This window comes from Amblyraja radiata, chromosome 13 (assembly GCF_010909765.2).
Source record: "Amblyraja radiata isolate CabotCenter1 chromosome 13, sAmbRad1.1.pri, whole genome shotgun sequence".
Classification (NCBI taxonomy): Eukaryota; Metazoa; Chordata; class Chondrichthyes; order Rajiformes; family Rajidae; genus Amblyraja; species Amblyraja radiata.
The window spans coordinates 9,003,769-9,017,692 of NC_045968.1; positions in this window are offsets into that span (position 1 = coordinate 9,003,769).

Genomic DNA, 13,924 nt, shown 5'->3' on the forward strand with positions numbered 1-13,924 from the left:
CCCGCCATCCGCTCACAGACATGGGCCCTGGCCCCTATGCAGAACAAGGTTGCCGACCCCTGCAATGCATGTTTAGTTTGGTTTAGTTTAGAGATACAGCATGGGAACAGGCCCTTCGGCCCACCGAGACCCCGTCGACCAGCGATCCCCGCACATTAACACAATCCTACGCACACGAGGGACAATTTGCAATTTTTTTACCAAGCCAATTAACCTACAAACCTGTACGTCTGTGGAGTGTGGGAGGAAACCGAAGATCTCGGAGAAACCCACGCAGGTCACGGGGAGAACGTACTAAATCCGTACAGACAAGCACCCGTAGTCAGGATCGAACCTGTGTCTCTGGCACTTTAACGTGTGACGTGTTTGGTTTTGTTCATCTATCACACTTGATGTATGACGAGTAATCTGAAAGGTTAGTCCCTGTTCAATGCCTTTAAAAGTCTCCAAAATGCTCCCATTGTATTTGCCGCCTCCAGCACATCTGGCAGTACGCTCCAGGCACCTTCCCTTTCTGTGTGTAAAAAAACATCTTTCAATGTTGCAACCTCACCTAAACCTGTGCCTTCAAGGATTTGTCATTTCCACACTGGGAAAAAAGGTTCTGACTGTCTACCCCATTTATGTCTCTAAATATTCTATACAGGTTTAGAGGGATATGGGCCAAACATAGGCACGTGGGACGAGTGTTGGTGGGACATGTTGGTTGATGTGGGCAAGTTGAGTTGAAGGGCCTGTTTCCACGCTGTATGACTCAATCACTGTATATACTCCCCGCAACCTCCTAGAAAACAATGCAATATGTCAAACCTCTCCTTATAGCTATTACTCTCTAATCCGAGCAGCATTCTGGTAAACCTCTTCTGCAATCTCTCCAAAGTGTCCACCTCCTTCCTTTAATGGGATGACCAGAAATGCCTGCAATACTCCAGGTAACATTGCATAAGCATCCCTGCACTTTATTTTCCGGAATTTGTGTGTTTTGGAGACACAATTGAAGATAAACAATCATATTTTATGGATCAGAGAAATAGAGACAGTTCGAGGCAGAAAATGTTTCAATTGCATTTGCGGTAAGAAGGAGATACTATCATCGGACAGTGCTATGTTGTAGGACTGTACAGATAGCAGAGATGGGAATGTATCAGCTGGTCACATAAAAGCTGGTTAGATGGGAGTAATAGCATGTAGAGCTCAGTCACCGTAGATTAGAGTGGAGAAAGTGGAACATGGAATGAACTTGGGAAGGAATACTGCACAGGAACCAGAGGAGAAATGTTAATTGAAGTTTAATGAAGGGCTATGATATCCTTAGTTAAAAAATAGTTGATGTTTTCATATAAGACAGTAACACAATATAATAAGCTAATTGCTGCTAATAAAAGAATATAATACAATTAAGGTCTTTCTGCCATTTGTTATAGTCAGACAATTAATCATATTGATTCTCTGCTTTCCTGGTGTGAGTTTGAGAGTTTCATTAATCATCTTTCCAATTTTAGTTCTTGGATTTAATTTTTTCATCATAGACCTTTTCCTCCCACTGTGGTTTTCTATTTTTCTAATTGTTCTGTAGCGCAGTGGTAGGGTTGCTGCCTTACAGTGCCAGAGACCTGGGCTCGATCCTGACTGTGGGTGCTGTCTGTGTGGAGTTTGTATGTTCTCCCTGTAACCAGCGTAGGTTTTCTCCAGGTGCTCCGGTTTCATCTCAAACTCCAAAGACATTAGGCTAATTGACTTGGTAAAAAATTGTAAATTGTCCCGAGTGTGTGTAGACAATAGACAATAGACAATAGGTGCAGGAGTAGGCCATTTGGCCCTTCGAGCTAGCACCGCCATTCAATGTGATCATGGCTGATCATCCCCAATCAGTACCCCGTTCCTGCCTTCTCCCCATATCCCCTGACTCCGCTATTTTTAAGAGCCCTATCTAGCTCTCTCTTGAAAGCATCCAGAGAACCTGCCTCCACTGCCCTCTGAGGCAGAGAATTCCACAGACTCACAACTCTCTGTGAGAAAAAGTGTTTCCTCGTCTCCGTTGTAAATGGCTTACTCCTTATTCTTAAACTGTGGCCCCTGGTTCTGGACTCCCCCAACATCGGGGGCATGTTTCCTGCCTCTAGCTTGTCCAAGCCCTTAACAATCATATATGTTTCAATGAGATATCCTCTCATCCTTCTAAACTCCAGAGTGTACAAGTCCAGCTGCTCCATTCTCTCAACATCGCTGAGATCGCTGGACGGTGCTTACTCATGCCTGTTTCCACGCTGTATCTCAGAACTAAACTAAACTTTCCCTGGAAGAGTGGTGAGTCTCTGGAATTCTCTGCCACAGAAGGTAGTTGAGGCCAGTTCATTGGCTATATTTAAGAGGGAGTTAGATGTGGCCCTTGTGGCTAAAGGGATCAGGGGGTATGGAGAGAAGGCAGGTACAGGATACTGAGTTGGATGATCAGCCATGATCATATTGAATGGCGGTGCAGGCTCGAAGGGCCGAATGGCCTACTCCTGCACCTATTTTCTATGTTTCTATGAAGTCCATGACAAGTTAAACTATTATGAAGTTCACGCTTCCTCCCACCCTGTTTCCAGGAAGGCCTCTTTTCTGTTCAATGTTAGTCACTTCTGCAGTGCTATGGGGGTGTTATTGAGAACCTCGAACCATTCCTCAGGAGAACAGAGGACCTGTGTGGGAAGCAGAATGACTATAGCACCACAAGACTTTACCAGCCAACTCTTGCCCCATCAATCATAGTGGGGTGGGAGATTGCAACCTTCACGTGGTCCGCCCTGTTTCAACGAATGCAATCAACCTGGCGTGCACAATCAAATAAGATCAAATAGAACAAGTTGTCCTACAACTTTAGGCTGTGCACACCATACGCAAGAAGAAGAAGTCATAGAGGGTGCAGTTGCCTCAATGACCACATCAACCATCTCAGAGCCACAAAATGGGAGTATGAGTAAGTCATCCTCAATCCCATTACTGCCTAAGCAGAAGAAGAAGAAATCTTCAAAGATTAAGGCCAGCATGGTGGTGCAGAGGTAGAGCAGCACACCAGACCCGGGTTCGATCCAGACTGCGAGTGCTCTCTGTGCGGAGTTTGTACGCTCTCCCTGTGACTGGTGCTCCGGTTTTCTCCCACATTCCAAAGCCGTGGAGGTTTGTAGGTTAATTGGCTTCTGTAAATTGCCATTAGTGTGCAGGATGCAAAAGTGAGATAACATGTAACTAGTGTGTGGGTGATCAATGGTTGGAGTGGACATGGTGGGCTGAAGGGCCTGTTTCCATGCTGTATCTCTAAACCACACTAAAATTACATTTGAACTTAGTTCAACTTTAAGACATCGTATTTATAATACCATTCTCATTTAATTTTTTTACACTAAAATCAAATCTGACCAATATTTTCACATTGACTATACCAACCAGCTAAAAACACACTTCTCCAAAGTAAAGATGAAAACTTTAAAAGAGCATGCAGGTAGATAACGCCATTAAAAGTTAACCATGATGGGTATTATAGAGTCATAGATCCATATAGTACAGCATTAGGCCTTTCAGCCCATTATATTCATGCTGACCCTTTTACCCATGTACACTAATTCCATTTGACCTTTCATATTTTCTGTCTCCCAATATAGAAAGAATATATATATATATATATATTTTTAAATTTATTTATTGTCATTGTCTTCAATTAAGAGACAACAAAATTATTTTTCCCTTAGTCATACAAATAATAATTAAAAAAAATAAATATATATATTATCACCGCAGAGAGTGTACATTGGCAGATTGTTTGTTTATATTTTAGATGAATTTGTGGAACATATTTTTTTTCATTTCTTCATGATATGGATGTTACTGTTAAAGGTGACATCTACTGTTCATCCTTCCTTGCTCCTGGGCAGGCCGTTCCTGGGCCATTTGAAATATTGAGCTCATTCCCGTGAATCTCTTCTCACAGCTAGCTAATGGGTAAGGAGTTCCAGGATGTAGACCCAGGAACAATGATTTAGTGGAGCTGTTCTTTAAAATCATTAATGTTTTTGATAAACTGACTATGGAAAGTTGAAGTCCTCTGTGTAGATTGACAATTATTGATTGCAAGGAGTTAAGAGGAATTTCTTTCCGAGGATTGTTGAAATGCTCAATTCTTTGTTACAATGAATAATTGGGGTGGATTCTATTGAATCTCTTGAAGGAAATAAATTGCTAAAACAAAAATGGATGCATAAGAAGTCATCATGCTATGGGTATAGGATGGGGCATTGGATGTGATTGATCCAGTGAAGAATATGTACAGTACATATTGGGGTGGCACGGTGGTGCAGCGGTGGAGTCGTTGCCTTACAGCACTTGCAGCGCCAGAGACAGGGGTTCGATCCCGACTACAGGTTGTGTATGGAGTTTATACGTTCTCCTCGTGACCGTGTGCGTTTTTTTCCCCAAGATCTTCAGATTTCTCCCAAAGATGGAAAGGTTTGTAGGTTAATTGGCTTGATATAAATGTAAAAAGATTGTCCTTAGCGTGTGTAGGATAATGTTAATGTGCGGGGATTGCTGGTCGATGCATCTCTAGACTAAACTAAACTAAACAAAATATAAAGGGCTGATTGGCCTTTGTTGTGATGTAAGCTTCTGCTACTTGGTTCTAAATCTTAGGTAATTATTTTTGGGCTGATTTTAAGAAAGACGATTTTCCAAAAGACAGTTCAAGTGCATCACAACTAGTTGTATCATTTTTCTACAATGACAAGCCAATGAATAATTTACAGCTCATACCATTTTAAATGTGACACATTCTGACTTTGAGGCCAGTTATTTGTTTAACCTAGTGCAGCGTTTAGAGCTGCCTTTGACAGTGAACCAGAATGTGCCATAAATCCCATGTCTATTGGTATTATACGTTTTTTCAATAGACAAGTTTCCAAACTACTACTGAACCACCTCCAATGCTATGAGTGCCATACCCATTCATTGAGCAACTAAGTTCAGCTTAATTAATTCAAGGCAATCACCATCCTCGCTTATACACAGAGGGCGGTGAATCTGTGGAATTAATTGCCACAGAAGTTAATGGATATTATAGGCAGAGATAGGTAGATTCTTGATTCGTACGGGTGTCAGGGGTTATGGGAAGAAGAAAGGAGAATGGGGTTGAGAGGGAAAGATAGATCAGCCATTATTGAATGGCGGAGTAGACTTGATGGGCCGAATGGCCTAGTTCTGCTCCTATCACATGAACTTATGAGGGTAGTGAGTGTCTGAGACATGGTGGTGGTTGAGGCAGATACGATAGTGGCATTTCAAAGACTTTCGGATAGGCACAGGGATATGTAGGGAATGGAGGGAAATGGATTATGTGCCAGAAGAGAATAAATGGTCTTGGCATCATGTAATGAGAAGGAATTGTAGATACTACTCTGAGGAAAGGTCCCAACCCGAAACGTTGCCTATCCATTTTCTCCAGAGATGCTGCCTGAGCCACTGACTTTGGTCTTTGCATCATGTTTGGCACAGGCATCAAGGGCCGAAGGGCCTCTTCTTGGGCTGTACTGTTCTAAGTTCAATGATCTATGTTCAATTAAATTGTGTGGTTGATCAAATATTATTCTAATCTTTATTTTTAAATGACCCAAATAATCACAGGATACTGACAATATTTCTTTCTTGGAATGAACTATTTCACAATGTTGCAAAAGTAAATATGCGGTCAAGTTGATCCTTGAATTTTATTCATTGTAAAATACCAGTAGAGGTAGTTGCAGCTAGCTTATTGATTATGTTTATTGGCTTAGAAATGGAGTAACTTGGCACATTCCTCTTGTCAAGCGGACTTTTATCACCAACCTTGAAGCACCATTATTATCTGTGACAAACGCCTGCATATTGATGTTATTCATCCATGTGAAACTTTGCAATTCCTTATATACGGTAATTTTAGGCTTTCTTGATCAGTTTACAGTTTAGAATTTAGAGTGGTACAGCGTGCAAACAGGCCCTTCGGCCCATCGAGTTCGTGCCAACCAGCGTTCACTCCGCACACCAGCACGATCATACAGACTAGGGACAATTTACAATGACACCAAGCCAATTACCCTAAAAAACCTGTACATTTTTGGAGTGTGGGAGGAAACCGGAGATCCCGGAGAAAACACAAGCATGTCACGGGGAGAACGTACAAAATGCTTACAGACAAGCGCCCGTAGGCAGGATCCCTGGCGCTGAAAGGCAGCAAATCTACCGCTGTGCCACCGTGCCACCCAGGTGACAAGTGACCTGAAAATACTGCACTTAAATACTTTGGTGGTGTTAAATTCTGTACCGTCAGAAAATAACTCCTAAAGCCCCTGTCCCACTTAGGAAACCTGAATGGAAACCTCTGGAGACTTCGCGCCCCACCCAAGGTTTCCGTGCGGTTCCCGGAGGTTTTTGTCAGTCTCTCTACCTGCTTCCACTACCTGCAACCTCCGGCAACCACCTGCAACCTCCGGGAACCGCACGGAAACCTTGTGGGGCGCAAAGTCTCAGGAGGTTTCCGTTCAGGTTTCTTAAGTGGGACAGGGGCATAACAGGGGAGCTCAAAATACTGGATGCCCGTAGTTAGTTTTGACTGGGAAAATTACCAGATGCAGGTTAGAAATACCTTCTTGATGAACTTCTATTGGAACCCCAGCTTTAAATAACAGTGCAGCTCAGTTTAGTTTTGAAGATAGAGCATGGAAACTGAGCCTTCGGCCCACTAAGTCCACACTGATTTTTGATCACCCGTTCACATCAGTTCTATGTTACCCCACTTTCACACCCCCCCTAGGAGCAATTTCACGGTGACAAATCAACCTACAAACTTCGGGATGTGGGAGGAAACCGGAGCACCCGTAGGAAACCCGGGTGCTCGCAGGGAGAACGTGCAAACTCCACACAGCCAGCACCCGAGGTCAGGATCGAACCTGGGTCTCTGGCGCTGTGAGGCAGCGGCTCCACCAGCTGCACTACTGTGCTTTGTAGTTAAAACAAGAATCATCAATGGAAATCTAAATGGTTGTCAAAATTATTTTGTTTGGAAAGATCCTATTGAAGGTATTATTGCCATCGTGTGATTCCGTCCGGCATATTTCTGTAAGCATTGCACAGCCCATGTGAGATTAAAATCTCATCTATGAGTGGAGTATCAATAGTCAAGAGTGTTTAATATTCACATGTGCTGACAATGGAACAATGACATTCTTACTAGCTTCCCCACAGCTTCCCTAGCTTCCCCTGTAGATACTATAACACAAAGATAAATATATAATGATCAAAAATATGATAAATTAATAACCGATTTCCAAGGGACATAAAATTCAATCTTTAATATATACATGCTACTTATTGAATTTCTCAATATCATTCTGTAATTCAGCACTCATGAAAAATAATAGTTCAGTGGAAGTATAAATCACAATTTTCACAAAAGCGTAATACGGATTGGTATAATGTGATGTAAGTAATTTACTATATGCAATATTTCACTTTTGCTTCCATTCACTGATACTGTGTGCTATCATCTTTCCCCGTCTTTTCTAATCAACATCAATCTCCTTTGCTTTTCATCTTTCTCCGTGAAGATTGTCAAAGTAAATAATAACCTTGACCTTGTGAATCAATTTATTTTAACTTCAGTATGTCGGTGTATCTCAGGATTTTTGCCCATGGTACAGGTGCAGCGGATAAAGAACACAGTTTAAGGCAGGGGTCTTCACACATATGATTTTCTCTTTAATGGCGACGAGATGTAATCAAACAATGGGAAATTATTTGTATTGGACCTGGCGTGATTTGATCAATATCTTTGATTTCGGAGAGTTACTTTAAACCAAATACATTTTAATGCTTCAACAAAAAGTTTTTCACTATTTCATTTATAATTTATATTCTAGAACTATTTTGCGAATCATTTTATTTTAACTTCAGTTTGTCGGTGTATCTTAAGGGCCTGTCCCACCAGCATGCGATTGCATGCATCTAGCGCGACCAAACGTGGTGGCTTGAGCCGTAGGGCCTCGTGGGGCCGGTCTCACTTCCAACCGCGGAGCCGTCTGGAGTTGTGCGGGGCTGGTCCCGACATCATACTCACCAATCAGCTGGGCAGGAGGCAGGCCGTCTGAATTTGGACGTCGCACGGCATCGGGCGGTTACGTCATTGCGCAACGGCACGCCTGGCGGTGACGTCATCGCGCAACGCCATGCGCTAGGCATACGCCGTCAAGACGCTGCGTATGGCGTCGAGACGCTGCGTACACCCGTCGAGGCGCTGCATACGGGCTCAATGCGGCTGCGGGTCAACAGGCTGTTGTCGCGCTGAAATTTTGGACAGTGTCAATTTTTCGGAGCCCCGCGCGATGTCGGGACCAGCCCCGCACAACTCCATACGGCTCCGGCGATCGAAGTGGGACCGGCCCCGCGAGGCCGTACAGCTCGTGCTAGCCGCATGCAGTCGCATGCTGGTGGGACAGGCCCTTTAGGATTTTTGCCCATGGTACAAGTGCAGTAGATAAATAACACCGTTTAAGGCAGGGAACCTTTCATTTGGGGTCTTCAGACATGATTTTCTCTTTAATGGCGACGAGATCTAATCAAACAATGGGAAATTATTTGTATTGAAACTGGCGTGATTTGATCAACTTTATCTTTGATTTCAGAGAGTTACTCTAAAGCAAATACATTTTAATGCTTCAACAAAAGGTTTCTCACTATGTCATATATAATTTATATTCTAGAACTATTTTGTGCCTTAATGCTAATGCTTGGTGACACTGACCATAATTTATCACATTTCCCATGGCAAATTATATAATCCAATATATGTAATATTGTTACAATTTGTTGCACACACATAAAAAAACAAATTTCCTAAATTGATGGTTCTTCATGAAGAAGTGCTTTCAGTTAACAATGAAAACTGGAGGACAACAAGCAGCAATACATTCTAGTCGTGTTGTGTTGTGTCTGCTAGAAAGAATAGTAACCATATTTAAACGGAGGATGCATTTAGAAGTTGTTAAGCACATGTTTCATCACAGATTAATATCCTTTCGCTATTCAAAGATCCAGTGATGCTGCCTGACCCGCTGAGTTACTCCCACACTTTGAGTCTTTCGTTGGTAACCCTGCGTCTGCAGTTCCTTGTTATTGCTTCCAGGATAATGCCATTGATTTTGCGAAGACTTCCAGCAAATTCTGCTCCCAATTGATTTGTGTATAATTGAATTGCGTGCTACAAAAATGAAGGAACTATCTCACTTTGAAGTTACAAGGCAAACGGGAATAAATAAAGAAAGCAAAACTAATTTCCCAAAGCATAATCAAAGCAGCAAAATTTTACTCAGAGTCAGCTGATATAAAACAGAATATATTCATGGAAGCCATCTTTCAAATGGTGTAATAATTAGTTCTCCACAAGCCTCATAAGCAGAACAATCACTTGTTGTTATGGCTGACTGTTTCCACACATTTGTTTGTTGCTATGCATAATAATCAAAACTGATGGTCACATTTCTATGAAAATGAGCATGAAAAAAATGGACCGAAAACAGAAAATCTAGTGCAAGAAATGCTAATGGTGTACAGATGGGGTTTGGAAGAACATTTTTTAAAGTAATGGTTGCAGGGATGAAAGAGACAACAGTAAATCACAAGCGGTGGCACAGTGGCGCAACGGTAGAGTTGCTGCCTTACAGCGCCAGAGATCGGGTTTGGTCTTGACTACCGGTGCTGTCTGTACGGAGTTTGTACGTTCTCCCCGCAACCTGTGTGGGTTTCCTCTGGGTGCTCCGGTTTCCTCCCACACTCCAAAGACGTACAGGTTTGTAGGCTTCAGTAAATTTGTAAATTGTTCCTATTGTGTGGGATAGTGGTAGTGTATGGGGTGACCGTTGGTCGGCACGGACTCGGCCTGTCGAAGGGCCTGTTTCTGTGCTATTTCTTTAAAATCCCTCAAAAGAGAAATTCCTTGTTCTGTGGAGCCATTGAAGAGTGCGAGTTTAATTGTGCGGTACCTTCATAGCTCAGGAACAATTACATTTTCATCTACTGAGTGCTTAATTCATTCAGGAAAAGATGTTCCCAGAGACACGATGAAATTCATCAAGATGACCTGAGGACTTGTCCAACTGCACTCTGCAGCCCTTTCCATCCTGGACAAACCATCTACTGCAACAACTAATGTTCATCTCCTGTGTAAAATGACTGAGAGATAGGACTACATCTCATCATGTGTAAGAAAGAACTGCAGATGCTGTTATAAATCGAAGGTAGACACAAAATGCTGGAGTAACTCAGCTGGAGACCCGAAACGTCGTCCATTCCTTCTCTCCGGAGATGCTGCCAGACCTGCTGAGTTACTTCAGCATTTTATTCCTACATCATATCACCTGGACTGTCTTAGGCTCAGTGTCTCTTGTAGAATCTTCAGGTAGACTCAGCTACGTTTGTTGGTTCTGTTCATGACTTTAGCCTGAGGGTGGTGAATCTGTGGAATTCCTCATCAGAGCCGGCTGTGGAGGCCAAATCAATGGATATTTTTAAGGTGGAGATTGACAGTGAATTTGTACGAGTCAAAATTTCAACTTTAAAATGAAAGAAAAAAAATCACCAGAGATGGCTTGAAGGCAGACCCATCTCATGACAAGGTTCTTGGTTCTTGGTTTCTTGGTCCTCCAAAATATTCCAAATGGAATTTAAACTGGAGGTGGTGAAGGGAGGGCTTAAGCCAGAAAGGGTTATTGGGAAGAAAGAGCTACTTTGGGACGACAGATGGCACAATGGGCTAAGTGTTCGGCTGGCAACCGGAAGGTAGCCGGTTCGAATCCCGCTTGGAGTGCATACTGTCGTTGTGTCCTTGGGCAAGACACTTCACCCACCTTTGCCTGTGTGTGAATGTGTGTGAGTGATTGGTGGTGGTCGGAGGGGCCGTAGGCGCAGATTGGCAGCCACGCTTCCGTCAGTCTGCCCCAGGGCAGCTGTGGCTACAGAAGTAGCTTACCACCACCGAGTGTGACTGAGGAGTGAATGAATAATGCGATGTAAAGCGCCTTGAGTATTAGAAAGGCGCTATATAAATCCCATCCATTATTATTATTATTATTACTTTAAATTTAGTTGCATCTGGTTGGGTAACTATAGTTGGGTGGAGATTATTCCATGCTTTAATTGTGCGGGGGAAGAACGAATTGCTGTACACATCTGTCTTTGTAGCTGGGATCAAAAATTGCATCGAATGCCCTCGTCTGCTCCTCATTGGTTTGGGTTTGGTGTAGGTCTTGTAGTCTATGTCGAGCTGACCATTTAACATTTTGTAAAAACAGGTCAAACGGTGAGCGTCACGTCTGTCTTGGAGAGGGTTCCACCCCAGAGAATTCAGAAGTTTGGTGACACTCGCTTCTCTCTCATAGGTGTTAGTAACAAATCGAGCTGCCTGTCTTTGGACACGTTAGATGGAAGAAATGTTTTTATTTGTGTATGGGTCCCATGCTGCAACTGCGTAGTCCAAATGAGGTCTAACGAGGGTGAAGTATAGCTTATAGGTAATGTATAAGTAGAGGTAATAGATAGACACAAAGGGGAGCAAGACAAGAAAAAGGGGAGAGAATACAAAGGGGTGAGAAAGAAAATGGAGAGGGAGAGGATGAAAGGGAGAGAAAGTAAGGGGGATAAAGTGGAAGACTCCGTACTAACTGTACTTTTCCCAGGCTTGGACAAAAAGCTGGGCCGGCCAGCACCCTCTTTTGAGGTCAGAGCAAGCGAGAGGGCCTCTGGGACAAACCCAAGATAGCCAGTGCCTCCTCACTGATGATGAGGAACTGCGCCCCCTCATGGGCACGGACCAACTCAACTCAAACCTTCTCGTCACTGTTGTCCTGATGACGGGTGCTGTCTATACAGAGTTTGTACGTTCTCCCCGTGACCCGCGTGGGTTTTCTCCGAGATCGTCAGTATCCTCCCACACTCCAAAGACGTGCAGGTTTGCGTGTTAATTGGCCTGGTATAAATGTAAAATTGTCCCGAGTGTGTGTAGGATAATGTGCAGGGATCGCTGGTCGGCGCGGACTCGGTGGGCCGAAGGGCCTGTTTCCGCACTGTATCTTTAAACTAAACCAACACTAAATGCCATTCAAGATTCTCTGGACTAAGCCTGTCCATGTGGCACCATAGAACAGCAGAGAACACGGCAGTAGATTCAAGTATGCAAGGTAAAAAATCATATTGTTCAAGCAATGTTCATAGGTTCTTAAATTATAGGAGAAGAATTAGGCCATTCGGTCCATCAAGTCCACTCCGCCATTCTATCATGGATGATCTATTTTTCCCTCTCAACCCCATTCTCCTGCCACCTTCGCCCCATACCGCCTGACACCGTGACTAAGGGTCAACATACACTAGTTCTATGTTATCCTACTGTCCTATCCTGCACAACAAGAGCAATTTACAGAAGCAATTAACCTCCAAACCTGTATGTCTTTGGAATGTGGGAGGAAGCCGGAGCACTCATGGAAAACCCATGCAGTCACGGGGAGAACGTACAAATCCTCGGCAGGCAACACCCGTAGGCAGGATCGAACCCGGGTCTCTGGTGCGGTGAGGTGGCAGCCCAAACGCTGCACCACTATGCCATCCCTCTTCTAATCCAAAGACCTGCGCGGGTTTTCTACTCTGAAGAGATCTTAAGAGCTCATCCAGTGCTTGCTGAAAATCTTCAAGTGCTGTGTTGATCCAAATGGCATTCCTTTCTAATGATGTGTTCTAAATTAACAATTACATTCTCCGAATGCTGCACTTTTCTCATTTGCTGTGGAAAAACAAGAATCCTGCCAATCTCCCAGTTAATTAGGAAATCATTTGGAACTGGTACCCTGGCATTAAAGCCAATTGTCTCAGAGCTTATGCAATATAAAACTATGAGTTGTGCTAAAGGACAGTGTGTATATGTGCCATGTAACATCAATGGACTGTGGACTTGGAGCAAAGAGCTACAATAATCTCCCTCACTAAATGGCAGCAAACGTTCATAGAGACAATGAGTCAAACCAAGAACGGAACTCACTATCAAAACATGGAGGGGACGGGGACACAATTTTTTTGCGGCCGCACGCGCATGCGCACGCTCACACACGCGCGCGAGGCTTCGGAGGCTCAATCCAGCGCTAAATGCAGCTCAACACTGCCTGTCTCACCGGGTTAACTACAGCCCTGTCTGGACTGACGGGATATCAGCGCTGCTTCTACGCGCTGGCCATATTTCCCGCAAGCCCAGGCAGGTTAACCTGGCGGGGATGTCGCCCACCTCTCAAAACATAGGGGGGACGTGTCCCCTCTGGCCCCCCCGGGTTTTCCGCCCCTGAGTCATACAACGTGGAAACAGACCCTGCAGCCCAACTTGCCCACACCGACCAACATGTCTCATCGACACGTCCCACCTGGTTGCATTTGGCCCATGTGCCTTTAAACCTGTCCTATCCATATACTTGCCTAACTTTCCTTAGCGTTCCAGAACCAGGGGCCACAGTCTTAGAATAAAGGGGAGGTCATTTAAGGCTGAGGTGAGAAAATACTTTTTCACCCAGAGAGTTGTGAATTTATGGAATTCCCTGCCACAGAGGGCAGTGGAGGCCAAATCACTGGATGGATTTAAGATAGAGCTCTAGGGGCTAGTGGAGTCAAGGGATATGGGGAGAAGGCAGGCACGGGTTATTGATAGGGGACGATCAGCCATGATCACAATGAATGGCGGTGCTGGCTCGAAGGGCAGAATGTCCTCCTCCTGCACCTATTTTCTATGTTTCTATGTAAAGAATTTAAAGGCATATAGTCCCTGCCTCAACTACCACCTTTGGCAGCTGATTCCATGCACCCTTTGTGTGAAAAAGATACCTCACTGTGT